The sequence below is a fragment of the Eretmochelys imbricata genome, chromosome 14 (assembly GCF_965152235.1).
Source record: "Eretmochelys imbricata isolate rEreImb1 chromosome 14, rEreImb1.hap1, whole genome shotgun sequence".
In the NCBI taxonomy this organism is placed as follows: domain Eukaryota; kingdom Metazoa; phylum Chordata; order Testudines; family Cheloniidae; genus Eretmochelys; species Eretmochelys imbricata.
In genome coordinates this window covers 33,310,267-33,326,293 of record NC_135585.1, presented here as the reverse complement: position 1 = coordinate 33,326,293, position 16,027 = coordinate 33,310,267, and the positions used below count along the sequence as shown (strand labels likewise).

At 49.6% G+C, this 16,027-nt stretch overlaps 1 pseudogene across 1 annotated transcript; it reads left to right on the top strand.

Moving 5' to 3' along the window:
* Nucleotides 1-1,304: 1,304 nt before the first annotated feature.
* On the top strand, nt 1,305-7,358 carry LOC144274478 (butyrophilin subfamily 2 member A2 pseudogene; annotated as a pseudogene). The gene is made up of 3 exons (XR_013347885.1): nt 1,305-1,423; nt 2,850-2,882; nt 5,173-7,358. The product of XR_013347885.1 is annotated as a butyrophilin subfamily 2 member A2 pseudogene (transcript).
* Nucleotides 7,359-16,027: the final 8,669 nt, after the last annotated feature.

Genomic DNA, 16,027 nt, shown 5'->3' with positions numbered 1-16,027 from the left:
GCTCTGAAATCTCAGCACAGTGCAGGGAGATTCCCTCCCCAACAGAGACGGGTCAGTGCCAGAGTGAAAGGATCAGCTGGGCCAGGCCTAAGACTCAGAATCTGTCCCCGCCTGAGTCTACCTCTCCTCCCTGGGGCAAATGGGAACCCTGGTATCACAGGGGAGCCCCATAAGATTGTTGTGGAAACTATCCCCCTGCTCATTGTTTAGTGGGTACGTGCACCTCCCCTTAAAATGCCTCCTCCTTGCATCTCGCTGCTTCCCAGCTGCTTTCCATGACAGACACCAAAAAGTTCAGCGGGCTGAAATTATTCATGCAGGAAATTAGTCCACCAAAAAGTGTGCTCCATCTTAAAATGGCCTCTCATTTTGGATTTCAAAATTCTCTATATTTTGGAAGAGCTACAGAGTTTCATTTTAATTTTTGCCACTCTGTAGATTTTCCAAAGCTGAGGAAGATTTGAAAAACTAGACTGGCAAATGGAAAACAAATTGCATTCAGCATAGGCACCAACTCCGCGGGTGCTCTGGGGCTGGAGCACCCACGGGGGAAAATTAGTGGGTGCTCTGCACCCACCAGCAGCCAAGCTCCCCTCACCCCCCACCCCACCTCATCTCCTCCACCTCTGCCTCTCGCCCGAGCACGCTGTGTCCCTGCTCCTTTGCCTACCTCCCAGCATTTCCGGCCCGGCCGCCGCCAAACAGCTGTTTGGCAGCATTAGCACACTCTGGGTGGGGGGAGGAGCGGGAATGTGGGGTGCTCAGGGGAGGAGGCGGGGCCAGGGTGAGGATTTAGGGAAGGAGTTGGAATATTGGCAGGGAGGGGGCAGAACTGGGGGAGGGACTTTGGGGAAGGGGTTAGAATGGGGGCGGGGAAGGGGTGGAGTGGAGGTGGGCCCGGGAGCAGAGGGGGGGTTGAGCACCCATGGGAAAGAGGGGAAGTCGGCACCTATGGCATTCAGTGGTATAAGGTTAAAAAAGGAGAGAGAAAGGAGGGAATGGGGGACAAACCCCAGAACAAATAAAAGGAAAATTGTAATTTTGAAAGTCACTTAGGTACGTTTTTTTAAATTTTACCCACAAACACAATTTAAAAAAAAAGTTTTTTAGAGATGGTTTGTTGAACAACTGCTCACTAGGAAAGATCAGGGATTGCAACTGTATGAGGGGGTAGGGGATTCCTTGCTTCCAACCTTTCTCCTTTTGATCTCACCAGCGAGAGACAGGTGCAGGGTGTCTCCTCAAGCTTTGATGTATTTCAATTGAACAATCCAATGATGATGAATTTTGCGGGTCATTTTCTCTAGAGGCAGACAGAGGACATTTGAGAATCCAGTGAGTCTTTCTCCTGAATTTAAATGGGGCAGCTGGGATTTCTCTGAAAAGACCAGAATTCTGCACAACATTCTGAAGAACTTCAAAGGTAAAAAAATCTGGGGCTTTCCTATGTGAAATGTTTGTGAGTCACGAGCAAAAGTGAAGACAAGATCTGCAGGTAAGGATGTGTCTGTGGTGATGAAAAGCGATCTGCCCCGATGGTTAGTTTACCATTTGTTACTGTCTGATAATATTCTGTGCTGGTTACAGCAGGACACAGAGGGTTAAATCTTGGTTCTGTTGAAGTCAATGGCAAAACTTCTACTGATTATAATGTGGGGGAGGGACAGCGACAGCGACAGCTCAGTGGTTTGAGCATTGGCCTGCTAAACCCAGGGTTGCGAGTTCAATCCTTGAGGGGGCCATTTAGGGATCTGGGGCAAAAATAGGGGATTGGTCCTGCTTTGAGCAGGGGGTTGGACTAGATGACCTCCTGAGGTCCCTTCCAACCTTGATATTCTATGATTCTATGACCAGGATTTCACCCAGAGACTTTAATATCAGCTCAAAGAGACTTGGGAGCGATTTGCCTTCACCTGCTGGAATTGAAGGTGTCATGGAAAATGTGCTGTCACTCTGAGTGAGTGGGTAGATGCTGTAGCATTTTGATTAGTAGGCATTGTAGTATTTTTATGGTGCTGAGAGCTTGCGGAGAAGCGAGTGGGGAGTTGGGTAGCATGGGGAGCAGGTGTGGAGTCTGGCTGAAGTGAGAGGACTGTGAGGGAGGCAACAGGAGAAAGTTTCAGTGATCAGCCAGGCAGCAATGGGGAAAGACTGTCCAGACTTGACACTGTAAAGAAAAAGGGTGAGCGAGGGGGAGGGGAACAATCAGATGCTGACGACACAACACCCCTGAACAACCTGGTGGTGGGGATTAAATGTGGCACCTCTGGAGCTGATAGAATGAGCCTCTGCAGCCTGAGCTCAGAGATCCAGTTTTCTTAGCCGCTGTTGTTGCAGGATCATCAACCTCTGTATGCGGCCCAGCACCAAGAGAGGGTAACAGGGAGCCATACTGTGTGGGTGGTACCATCAGCTAGCCCACCCTGATCCCTGCACTGATGGTGCTGTCCAGCTATTTGATGTCAGGAGATAGAGGCTTGGTAATGTCTATAGAATTCAACAGAGTAGCTTCTCTGAATGTTAGTGAAGCGGTCTGGGCTGCCACCGCTCCCCCAATGTGATCCTGTTTGTCAGTGTACTCGGCTGCTGTGTATTGTCCGGATTCCTACGTTCTGAGCTCTCTTGGGCAGAGAACTGTTCACACGAAGCCTAATACAAGAGGGCCGTAATTCCCTGTTGGGGTCCTCAGGCCCGATCACATGAGAAGTAATAATTAATAAACAATTACTAATAAGGATAGCTCTGTCTGCATCTCCCCCAAAAGTTATATTAAATCACAAAACGATTGTCACCTACTGATCAGATCCTGAGATCTCCCCTCTCTCTCTCTCACCTTTTTCATCCTCTAGAGACTCTGGTGTCAGAATGGAGGCTGGACAAAGGTAATTCCTGGGGCCAACGGGGAGTGGGGACAGTTGCATGTGAATGTTATCCTGAACTGAGGATAAATAATGCTTTGCGTCTCCCTGGATTTTCTGGTAGAAAAACAAACATAAAAATTCAATAAAGCAAAAAGTAGGAAACAATATCATGTGCACCCACCATTTTTCAGCTAGCTCTAATTAAAAACAAACACAAGGTAATCAACCCAATTGGGAAATTTATCCAATTAATCTAACACTTTTTGGCGGGATGCCCTCTTGAGAGTGGATGGTGGGAAAAGATTAAAATTCAGCTGGCCAGATTCCTCTAGTCAAGATCTGAACCACAGGATCAAACTTCTGAATGTTGCCGCCCTGTTTTAAAAGTGATTAAATGTTGAAATGGAAATGGCAGCATGGAAACCTGAGCTGAGCTGAACTGGGGCTCTGAGGAACCTTAGGAAATTTGCTGGGCTACTAGTGAAAATTCACAGCTCACCAACAGGACACAAGTGCATCCCCCAGCACAGTCTCCCACATGGAGTGAGGTCCACAGAAATGAGGGTCCCCTCCTCTAGCCCCCCCACCCCAAGCTTCTGCAGCTGCTGTGAACCTCATAAGACAATCCAGGTACTCGCGGCCTTCCAATACATTCCATGGGGCCTGCCAGTCACGGCAGGTACTGAGGAGCTTGCTATGGTTCCCCAGGGGGTTATGTACTTTTCTAGCACTGAGGATGAACGTCCTTATGTATTCCTAGGGTTTTCTCCTGAGGCTCCCCAAGATCTGCTTCATCAGCTCAGGCAGTTTAGGCATCAGCATAGCTGTGGTCACCTGTTGGGCTGACAGGCCCTGGAGCTCCAAGCACTGACTCAGGACCGAGTCAGGAAAACACTGGAACCCATGCTTCAGTCCAGCCCTATTCAGGAAATGGCCTGCTTCATTTAAGCACCTGCTTAAGTTCTCTCCTGAACAGGGATGCTTGACTGCTCTGCTGGGCTCCAGAATGGTGGGGCCCTGCATCTGTGGTCCTTCATTCCCTTTTGCCAAGCAGACGTGGGGAGAGACGCTTGAGAGGGTCCAAGTCCCAGTTCAGCATCACAACGCCGAACTTTTAGGTGCTTGGGAAAAAAGCCCTGCAATTGCTTGGGCACCAAGGCTCCTGTACAGTAAATGGAGAGAGATGGGTGCCTAAGAATGCCATGCTCCAAAGCAAGGAGTGTAGGCTAGCCGCTGGGGGAGGCTGATGAGAGGGGGGTGTCCTAAGCCCCACCCCCTCACAGAGATAAGCCAAGTCCAGCCTGCAGAAAGGTCCCATCTCTGCTTGTGATTCTCAAGCCGGGAACCTCCTTGGAATTAGGCGCCAAGTGCTCATTTAGCAAGAAACCGAGCAAGCACCTAAAGTCACTCGCGTACGTTTTTCAGAGTAAAAGTTCCCTCGTCACTGTGGGTCCATCTCTAGGTGTGAGCCCTGCTGTCTCCCTGTGGGCCTCCAGCTGCCTGTCTGCTCCCTCAGCCCCAGAGCTATTCTCAGAGAGAGGGAAGAGAGGCATTCCGCTGCCTAACTCACATGCGGGGCCTGATCCAGGGGTCGTGCACAGAGGCTACCTACTGGAGCTGACACCATTCCAAATCTGGCTGGCAGTGGTGTCAGCAGCAGCAGCTGCTTTATAACTTTTAGCCCAGTGGTTGGCACACTCGCCTGAGAGCTGGGAGACCCAGGTTCAAGTCCACCTCTCTATTTGACGGGGAGAAAGGAGTTGAACAGGGTCTCTCACAGGAGCAGCAGAAACTAGGCAGCTAGGGATCTTTTACTCTGAAAAACGTAGGTGCTAAGTGACTTTAGGTGTCTAAAGCATTTGACAGGGAATTTGGGGCAGTGCCGTGGAATCAAAACTGAGACTTAGGTGCCTAATTCCTTTTGAGCATCAAGCCCCACATCACTATTCCAGGGGAAGTTGGACTCCCAACACTTTGCATGGGGACGAACACCACAAAGGATTCGGGTGCGCTGTGCGCTGTCAGGCAGGAAGAGAGGGGTGCAGGAGGGAAAAGCTTCGAAGTCTCAGGCCTGGCATGCCAACCCTTTTGCTCTGTCACTGACCCATCCTTGCCAGGGGAGTGACTCTCCCCTGCACTTTGATGAGATCTCAGAGCTGCCTCTATTCAGAGCCGGGTAAATCCTGGAGGAAGGAGATACTCTGAGTCACCCTCCAGCTGGGGCAAATTCTGTCACTGGCACGATCAACCCTTTCCCCAGGGCCGAGCTCTGCTTCTGATGCTCTGATTTTCTCTCTCATTCGCTCTCCAGAAAATGTGATGCTGGATCCAGACACAGGAAATCCCTGGCTCATCGTGTCTGAGGATCAGAAAAGCATGAGATGGCAGAATCCATACAACAATTTCAGAGTAGAAGATGTATCGTTTCTCCCTGCCCTGGGCTGTGAGGCATTCACCTCGGGCAGACATTACTGGGAGGTGGCGTTGAAGGAGGGGGGGAATGTGTGTCTAGGGGTCGCCAGAGAGTCTGTGAAGAGAATGGGAAAGGTCAACTTGAAGCCCAAAGTGGGAGTCTGGGCTATGGAGCAGTTGGGGGCGTATTACCAAGCTTACACCTCCCCTATTACCAACTTGTCCCTGAGTCAGAACCCCAGAAAGATTGGGGTCTATCTGGACTATGAAGCGGGGCAGGTGACGTTTTATGATGCTGATACCAAGGCCCTGATCTTGGCGTTCCCACCAGCCTCTTTCACTGGGCAAAGAATTCGTCCTTTCTTCTCTCTTTTTGGTGTAAACTCCCAGCTTAGACTGTGTCCCTGAGATGTCCAGAGTTGGGGGGAGGATAGCAGAATACCCCATCAGCACCTATGAAATGAGCTTCTCTAATCTCTGCCCTCTCTGATCCTGAAGGATTCCCATGTTTCTGCAGAGACATAGAAACTGCAGACAGACCAGGAAAGTCCATATCAGTGCAACCCACTAATCAGCACATGTCACATGCCCCCCTCTTGGTGTGAGTTGCAGAGGATGTGACTCTGTTACGGTGGCTGGCTGCAGAGGCTGGCTGCTTAGCTCATGCTGCAGTGACTCAAGTTTCTGAGTTTAGCGAGTCCTGGTTCAATGCCCAGTGTGCTGGCCAAGATGGTGGCTATTATACCAATATTGCAGCAGGCCTCTCCTGTCTGTCTCTGGTGTTCAGTGGAACCATGGCAGACTGCCAGAGAGTGAGGGGGAAGCTGCTTGCAAAGCTGTAGGGGGAATCCCCAGGGCTCAGGCACCTCATCAAAAGGCCCGTCTTGCTCTGGGGAAGAAACCAACTCTCACTTTCCCTGGTAATTGTTGAACCCATTTTAACAGGCCCAGGTCCTCAAAGTTAGGTAGGTGCCTACCTACCATTGATTGTAGTGGGAGTTAGGTGCCTAAATACCTTTGAGGATCTGAGACCTGGGGCTTTGTCTCTGATTCTGGAGACTAAAATACTCTGCTGCACAAACAGACCAAAACCAGACCCCAGAATTGGGGCCAGCTTTATTTTAGCTCCTATTAGGCACCTAACTAAGAGGCCAGATTTTCAAAAGTGTTTAGCCAGAAGTTTCCACCTCACAGCAGGTCTCATTGAGAACTAACTGGTTGCTTCATTAGGTGCTGAAATGGGAGAAGAGCTGTTTGGAAAAGCCAGCTCCAGTTGTGGTGGCTGAGGCCTGTGAAATCTGGCCCTCTGTGACTTGTATCTAGAGCTAGCTGAAACATGTCAAATTAAAATGTTCTGGAATGGTCAGGCCGCCCTGCTGCCATGCTGGTGTTCAGTCTGTTCCAGGAGATACACTGCGCTCATGCAGACCTTACCGTTCTGCCTTCTTGTTTCACTGGGGTCTCAAAAAAAGTCATTTTTTGACTGAAAATACAGGGTTGCTTTTTATGTGTAGAAAAATCTAAAACCCACAAGGAGGGGTTTGTAAAACAACACTGAATACTCAAAGAAAATATGGAGCTTTTCATGTTGTGAGTATGCGGTGCAGAGCCCTGGAGCAGGGCTGCTCACCGGCCTAGGAGGTGGCTAAGAATGGGAAGGACTGGGATTCTTCTTGCAAGGCCTACACAAACTGGGAGGGTGAGGGAGACAATACAGCTTACATGATGATCTGCTCAGTGGAAATGGAGGCAAGAATTTCCATCCTGCTATGAACCAGGCTGAGATCCCAACACATTCCATAGGGGCTCCTGAGTAGCCGCCACATGGACGTTCAGCCATTGCCCATGTAGGATATTATCCTGAAACAGATACAATGAAGTTTGTGGAGCTGTTAGGAATTGTGTGGGGCTTGTACATTGCTGATTACAACACGGCTTGTTAATACACCTATTCATTTGGCGGTTCCATCTGTACCTTTATAATTATTGCACTATGTTTGTCACTGAGCCCATGAGTTCCATTGTTCTGTACAATAACGAGTAGTGCTTGGCATTCTGTTTCACATGTTATGAAATAACAAAGACAACGTTTCAGAGTAACAGCCGTGTTAGTCTGTATTCGCAAAAAGAAAAGGAGTACTTGTGGCACCTTAGAGACTAACCAATTTATTTGAGCATGAGCTTTCGTGAGCTGTAGCTCACGAAAGCTCATGCTCAAATAAATTGGTTAGTCTCTAAGGTGCCACAAGTACTCCTTTTCTTTTTGCGAAAGACAACGTTATTTTCTCAGACACAGATTTTTATTGTGTATCAAAACCAGTGCATAGAAGCTATGTGCAATTATAGAACAAATGCAATAAAATACTTCTGAAATAAATTAAAGGAAAATTAAACCAGGGGAAAGACCATTCGTGGCCATTTTTGCTACCCATACAGCAACCCTGGCTCCCACATGTCAGTGTATGTGACACTGCAGTTGTCCTTACTGTCCCCTGGAGTGGAGCGGTAGGGGGAGGGGTGCAGACCCAGATGCTACATGCAATGTTGAATGGAGGATACAGGAGGTGCCAAAATGGAGTTTTCCATGGACTACAAAGGGAGGTGAGCCAGTGCTCATTGAACTTGTAGGTCCACAAGAATCTGCAGCTTCTGTTTTTGCTGCCAGAGGAGCCCCATTATGTCCTGGTTCATCTCCCTCTGCTTTTCCTGCTAGAACTCCTGGGCCTTTCTGCTGGCTGTTCTTTCCTTCACTATACAGTCTGCAGTAGTCACCTTTCTAGGCCCTCTGTTCATAGTCTGATGCCACACTGGCTTGCATGATCTCTCTAAAGGAGTCATCCTGAGTCCTCTTCCTTCTCCTCTTAACTAGCTCAGGCATTCCGTGGGTGTGAAGGGGGAACCCCACAAGGCTGCATCAGCAGCAGCTACTGATAAAACACAGAGGTATCTTCCACTGTATGCATCCGATGAAGTGAGCTGTAGTTCACAAAAGCTTATGCTCAAATAAATTTGTTAGTCTCTAAGGTGCCACAAATACTCCTTTTCTTTTTGAGGATACAGACTAACACGGTGGCTACTCTGAACCCAGCGGTATCATAGTCAGTATTGTCACAACACAGAGTGAAAGTAAAGGGTCTGAACTCCCATCCCTGGCTCCCCCCAGTGTTAAAGAAACCATGTGTACTGATACTTCTGCTGGAGAGCACTTATGCACAGCACAACCCACCAGTCCCAGCTGTGCCGAGTCTGGCCAACCCGGGGGGGGGGGGCGGCAGGTAGGGCATGAGGAGGGAATTCTTCAGTTGTATGAAACTATGAATATAGGGCAGTGGCACTGAATCCTGGCACCGTTTTCCACAGGTGGGAGTGATTTTAGCTGATATCTTTTTCCTGAGGGTAACAAAGGGACAGAGAACACAGTGGCTACTGATGTCTTGAAGCCACCTGGGCCCGCATGCTGCTAGCCTGTGCACTGCAATGGTGCCTGCTGAGGTATCACTGACTGGAGTGGGAAAGTGTCCTACCGTAAAGTCTGAGGCCCTTTTCTGCAGCCATATTAGGAGAGCAGCAGCCATGAGCGAAGCAGCAGAAAGTTACATCCTGACATTCCATCTAAATTACATTAAGATCATGTAATATTGGGCTGTTTAGAAGGGGATCCTGCCCTAATAGTACGCACCATCACCAGATAAAGAAACAGATCTTAGGATATTTGAAGAAAACTTTGAGGGCATTCTGTCTGACAAGGAATCACCTATCAACAGTTGTGGGTGTGAAATCTCTATTTCTTTATTGCTTTGCTTTTATGGTTCCTATTGCTCTATTGTTTATCTGCATGGTTTCTGTCTGGTTCTTTGATTGTTTCTGTCTGTTACACAACTAATTTTGCAAGGTTTAAATCAACTAAGGTGGTGGGGTATGACTGGGTAAAGAATTGTTTCTCGATATGTTAGGATTGGTCAAAGAATTATTTTGTAATACTTTAGTAATATGATTGGTTAAGATATAGCTAAGCAGGATTCAAGTTTCACTATATAAACTTGGGTCCAAAGGGAAGTTTTTTGGAACCAACTCCAGGACACAGCCCCAAGATCAGAGCTGCCAGAACTCAACACGCTGCCAATCACACCATGCAGAAGCTGGAATCCCCGGATGTCCTGATCCTGACTGGCCAGAAGGAAAAGTTTGTCTGCCTTATTAGGAGGGGTGAGCATTGTATGCTTAGTGTGGGCATTGTATGCTTACTGTGGGCATTCTGTTTTGGTAAATGTTAACTGATAGAGATTACGTAGAATATTATTGTGCAAGGGTCTTTCACTAGTAAAAGACCCCACAAACCTGCAGAGTGTAAGGTTACGCCCTGAGCCCACAGAAGGGTAACGGTGGGTGCCCCTAGAGTGTGCAGGCAACACTACCTCAGAGGGAGAAACAAGGCTGCCAACCCTTGTTAGGGGGCTTATTCCTTCACCCACTTACTTCCCTGGTCCTTCTCGCATGAACAGAGAGCAACAATACCCGAAGTCCAAAGGTGCAAACAATTCGATGTTTATTGGGGTGAACTTCCAGCAAGCATGATTCCAGTTTCCTTCCTTAGTATCCTCCTTCCCAGCTCTGACACCACAGAGCCTTACACCTGTGTCCCTGTTCCCATTCCTACCCTTAGCCAAACATGATTCCAACTTCCTTACTCCCATTCCCTGTTCCCATTTCCCCCTTTAGCAAAACATGATTCCAATTTTCTTACCCCCATTCCCTGTTCCCATCTCCCTTACCCCCATGCCCATGCCCATGCCCATGCCCACCCCCACCCACTCACTTCCTCATTGACTACAGATTATATAGTAAAACTTGAGTTCTGCTTAGCTATACCTTAACCAATCATTTTCCTGAAATTTAACTAACCAATCCTAACATATTGTAACATGATTATGTAACCAATTATATCCCACCACCTTAATTAGTTTACACCCAGCAAAATTAATTATACAGCAGACAGGAACAATCACAGAACCAGACAGAGATTATACAGACAAACAACAGCAAAGTGGGAACTATAATGACAAGACAATACAGAAGTGAGGATTTCACATCCCAGCTATTGATAAGTGAGTTCTTGCCAGACAGGATGCTATCAAACTAAGTTTCCTTTTACATTTTCTAGGCACTTCCCTTTCTCTGGAGGTGATAGGAACTATCAAGACAGGATTGTATTCCTAACAGCCGAATAGCACCTTATTTCAGTGTGACTAGTTTGGAATGTGAGGATGTGACCGTTCGCTTCCCAGCTTATGGCTGCCTCTGCTGCTTAGCCAAAGGCCTGAGCCTAAGCACAGGGCCACAAACTGTCACAGTAAGAGAAGGCCCTTACACTGGCAGACAGTGGTTTTGATTCTTTCTTTTATACCTCTGTCACTAGCCAAGTGATAAGAATACACCTAAATTCTTAGAGTATAGGTCTTTACAGACAGGCCTGAATATCTATATCCTAACAACCCTAGTGCCTTCAAGTTCTCCAGTTGACCTTTTCACACTTTGGGTAAGGTAATATCTCACCTGAAGAAGAGCTCTGAGAACCTCCAATGCTTGTCTCTCTCACCAACAGAAGTTGGTCCAATAAAAGACATTACCTCACCTACCTTGTCTCACTAATCTCCTGGGACATGCATGGCTACAACGACACTGCACTAACTTTGGGTGAGTCATTAAAGAGTCCTTAGGAAAGGGGACTGGACCCTCCCAGGTGGGTGGGTGCCCCAACCAACAGACTGCAGAGTCATTCTTCTGCTTTCTCTCCAGCCTTGTCAAAGTCCCTACCTGGGCTGGGCACAGTGGGGACTTTAATGGAGGGCTCTCTCCAGCACAGATCCTGTTGAGGGAGCAGCAACTGCTCAGTTCGGGCTCCCAGATCCCAGTGGACAAGGCAGCAGTTTGTGACCCAGGACAAAAAACAGAGACAGATCGAGCGCAGCCTCCTCTCTCTGAGCAAGGACCAGACCCCTCTGGACACAACAGCTATGGAATCAACTCCCCACACCCTCCCCGCCAGCCCCGCACCCTGCGGGTCAGGTGTAGCATTAAGGACAGGTAAACTAGGCGTGGGGGTTGGGGGGTTCAGGAGCCTGCCCCACAGCAGCAGTGGGAAGGCACAGTGCTGGCTGTCCCACTGCCCACTCAGGTTAGGCCCAGGCCTACAATCCATTTTATGGAGGAGGGTACCAGGACAAAATTGGCTAAGTGGGGTTGCCACCCATGTCACAACGCCACTCACTGACTCGTCACAATGGGGGGTGGGACACTGGGGTCAGTCCTGAGTGGCAGAGCACAAGTACCTGAACCAGACCAGCAAGAGCTTCAGTGCCCACACCTGGCAAGGAGCTTCAGTGAGGGCCTGCATGGGGGATTCAGCCAGGAGAGGGGCAGAGGGGAACCCTGGGGCAGGGGGTGACATGAGGGGCTTTTCCTAGAGCCCAGTGATGGGTTAATTTGGCCCTGCCCATCACCAAACAAACCAGGTGGCAAAGCACTGACCAGTGACAACTCCATGACCTGAGTCAGGGGAGCAGAGCTTGTAGCTCCGGCCCAGGGCTAGTAGCCAGTGAGCCTGGTGTGGAGACAAGAGACCATCTCTTGACCATTATCTGAGTGAATGACACACAGACTCAGTGTCACCCAGAAACTTGTCACCTGCAGCTCCTGGTCCTGGGCAGCCTGTCTAGGACTAGGGCCTGTAGTGTCAGAAACTGCAGCATGGTATATGGTGTATTACCACCTTTACTTTGTGCTGCACTGTGCCCCCATGCCCCTAACCTGTACTGTGCCCCCTTTGTCCCAAGACCCTGCACTCCCCTCCTGCACTCACATGGGGAAACTGACTTGGATCCATAGAGCAGCTGGCACTGCTGATTGCTCTCCCCTTGAACGCTGTTCCTCTGTGCACCCCTAGGGGGCTGTAAAGGTGGGAGCGAGGAGCAACATCAGGGCTCCCTGCATCCAGGTCACTTTCCCTACTTGGGTGGTTTTCAATTAACAAAACTAGAAATTAAATAGCAAATCAAAGAAAAAAAAACAAATAATCTGTTATTAACGCAGGTGTAAGGTTCCCCAGTGACAGATCAGCCCTTTCAGGATGTCAAGTTCATCAACATTAAAATTTCTGAAAACCAGGAAAAATAGAGTTAATGTAGATGGCAACCTTAACTCTGCCCTTAATGTACACAGCCTTAACTCTGCCCTCTTTGAGAGATGATCCAATACACCAGTAGCACACATGCTTACACTCTGCCTCTCCAGATGGTGCAGAGCACTCAGGGAATGGGGCACATGACAACTTTACCACAGAGTCAAACACTTTCTTTCTGTGAAAGCAAAATTGCTTTGAGGTGAGTTGTACTGGCCAGGAGCTCCCTACACCTCTTTTACACACAAACACCGAGTTTATTCACCAGACACACGCGACTCAAATTTTATAATCCCCCTCCTTTTAAAACCCGTTCACCCTTATTCACAATATTGCATTCAGCACTGTACTTTCACTTAATTAACACTAAACAAACAGATGGCTCTCATACCCCTCCACCCTGCTGACAAACCCCATGGCAAGAAGACCCTCTATGCCCTGCTAGTGATTCAGCATTCCCAATCCAGTTTTGAAATGATGCATACTGAATCCCTCAAGGTTCACATGTGCTTCTTTCTTTTGACAACATTCAGGGGAATACTAAGACCCAAATCTCATATCTCAATCACAGCTCTGAGATCCTCTCACATTAGTCCCCAGATCTCCTCATATCATAGTCACAGCTCTGGGAAACTCCGCAAACAACTCCTTCGGGGTTGGAGCACCCATGGGCACCAAGCTCCCCGCCCTGCCCTGCCCCACCTCACCTCCTCCTCCGCCTCCTCCCATGAGTATGCCGCATCCCGCTCCTTCCCCCTCCCTCCCAGCACTTGCCACCACCAAACAGCTGTAGCAAGCTCCGGGAGGGAGGGGGGAGGAGCAGGAATGCAGGGCGCTTAGGGGAGGAGGCGGGGAAGAGGCAGGGCCAGGGCGGAGATTTGGGGAAGGAGTCCAATAGGGGCAGGGAGGGGGCAGAGTTGGGGCAGGGACTTTGGGGAAGGGGTTGGAATGGGGATGGGAGGGGGCGGGGCAGGGGTGGAGTTGGGGAGGGGCCAGGGACAGAGGGGGGTTGAGCACCCGCCAGCGCCATTAGAAGTCGGCATCTATAGTCACAGCTCTGATAAACTCGTCACTCTAATCCCCAAATGCCCTCATATCACAGTCACAGCTCCGAGATCCTCTCACATTAGTCACCAAATCTCAAATCACAGTCACAGCTCTGAGACACACCTCACTCTAATGCTCAGATCTCCTCATATCACAGACACCGTTCTGTGAAACTCCTCACACTAATCCCCAGATCTCCTCAAATCACAGTCATAGCTCTGGGAAGCTCCTTACGCTATTCCCAAAATCTCCTCATGTCACAGTTCTGAGAAACTCTCACATTAGTCCCCAGATTATTCTTTGTCCATGTCCCCCACCTGAGTTAAGCATTCACCTCTTCCCTGGGCTCTACCCCCAGGGTTCTCTTCATTTCCATCTCTGCCCCTGGTGTTAGCCCTCTCACGTCTATCAGAATAACATCCTTCTCTGGAGTCTGGGGTTAAGGCAGGTCCATCAACTCCAACTTCTCTCCAAGGACACAGGTGATCCTGGCAAAGCCACCCTCGTGGCCAGTGTCTGGGAGACCCATGGCTGAGACCAGGCCCTCTTAGATGCTGGCTGGTTGCAGCTGTCCATCTAAGAGTTTCTTCTCTCACAGGCCTCTCACACCTTGTCTCCATACCTGTCTCTCTTTGGAGTTCCCTCTAACTGAACTTGGGTGACCTTTGGTAAGTCCAAATGCTCATTTACTAATCAGCCACCTGGGGCAGTCAATTACTCCCAGTCAGGGCCTTCATAAGTCAGTCCTGGGCAGACTGGGCCCTAACTCCCCATAAAGAGCAGCTGCTGTATGACAGACACCATAACAACTTCCACGTACTTTTTACTATTGAGCTCTCAGTTAGGATAAATGCGTAGACCCAACTGGCACAACAGAACCCCAACTGTGCAAACTCATCAACAATCTCTTGTACATTGTCAGGCTTTATGACCCGAGTCCAGTAGCACCCTCTTAAGAGCAGCGCACACCTCCATGACAGCAGCCCTGACAGCTGATCTACCAACACCGCATCGATTGGTTACTGACCAGTCGGGGATGGCGAGCGCTTGATGGGGATAGCAACACACTTCTCCACAGTAAGGGGAGCTCTTATGCTGGTGTTCCAGCACTGCAGCTCCAGGATGAGCTCTGCACAGATCTCTGGGAAAGTGTCCTTCCACATACTGAAATTCTGCTAAACTTACTGATCATCCCATTTCCACACTGCTATCCTGTCTTACAAAGTCACCACTAGTTTGCTGAGACCAGAAATGGTGCTCTACTAACTGAAGCCACTCCAGGATAAGGTCATACAAAAGTAACTGCCCAATTTCTCTCTCCTTCTCCAGGAGTATATAGGTAATATCACAGCTATAGTCTAGCTCATCCAAAGTGCCCATCTGCTTGATTGACAATACATCTGGAGCACATTGTTTGTATGAATGACACTCAGGATTGTGTTCCTTGTGTAAGCGGGGGAATAGTCCTGCTCTTGTGGGGAACTTTCCTGGCTTCTGCACTACCCTGGTGAAGTGGACTAGCGAAAGGATCTGAGTCCTCGCTCCCACTTCCTTTACCCAGTGGCCTCCCTGCCCTTGAGGACTCCCCTTCCACTCTCCTGTCTGGCAGAGTCCTCGTAACCCCAACAAGGCTGGGCCCAGGATTCCTGGGGGGCTCGACCCCCAACCCTGCTGTGGTCACCTAGGACAGGGGCTAGGGTGTCCCCATTCTGGGGTACTCTCTCTGCACTGGGCACTTCTCTGACCCACTGACCATTACATACAAGTTAAAGCAAATGCAAGTTATTTAATCAACAATTAATTTTAAAAAGAATAAGGAAAAATGGGAAAGGTTAAAGGAAACACATCAACCTGCTCTGTGGCAGGGAACATCACAAACAGTATCTCTGGAATATCAGGGCAGTTCACAGTCTGTTCCTTGTAAGTCTCAGGCCTTCTTCTCAGGCCCTGGCTGTGCTGCAGGGATGCTGTGGGTTGGACACTTGCTCTGGTGGTGGCCACACGCTCTCAGGCTATAAGTGGCAGGACCCTTCTTCCCAGTATTGCCCCTGCCCTGTCGGGGTTAAGATCCAAGCCTGGCCTGCAGAGCCTCTTGGTTGAGGCGTCTCTCTGTGCTGGGCCCGCTGCCCAGGGTCCCCCTCAGTCTCCCCAGCTGCTCACCGCACCCAGCTCTGGACTGCTCCAGCCCCAGCTCCACCACTCTGTCTCTGCACTGCTGCTGCTCTGCCTCCAGCTCCCTGGGCTGCCTCTTTGGCCCCTCTGCCTCTGGTTGCTACAGCTCTGCTCCCAGGACAGGTCTGCTCTGCAGGCCGCTTCTGTGACTCTGCTCCCAGCACTGACCTGTTTCGTGGGCTGCTTTTCCGGCCCCTCTGGCTCTGGTTGCTGCAGCTCTCCTCCCAGGGCAAGTCTGCTCTCTCTGGGCTGTGCCTCTGGCTTTGGGGCTGCAGCTCTGCTCCCAGGACAGGGTCTGCTCTCTCTGGGCTGCTTTTCTGGTCCCTCTGGATCTGGCACAGCTCTGCCCCCCAGCTCA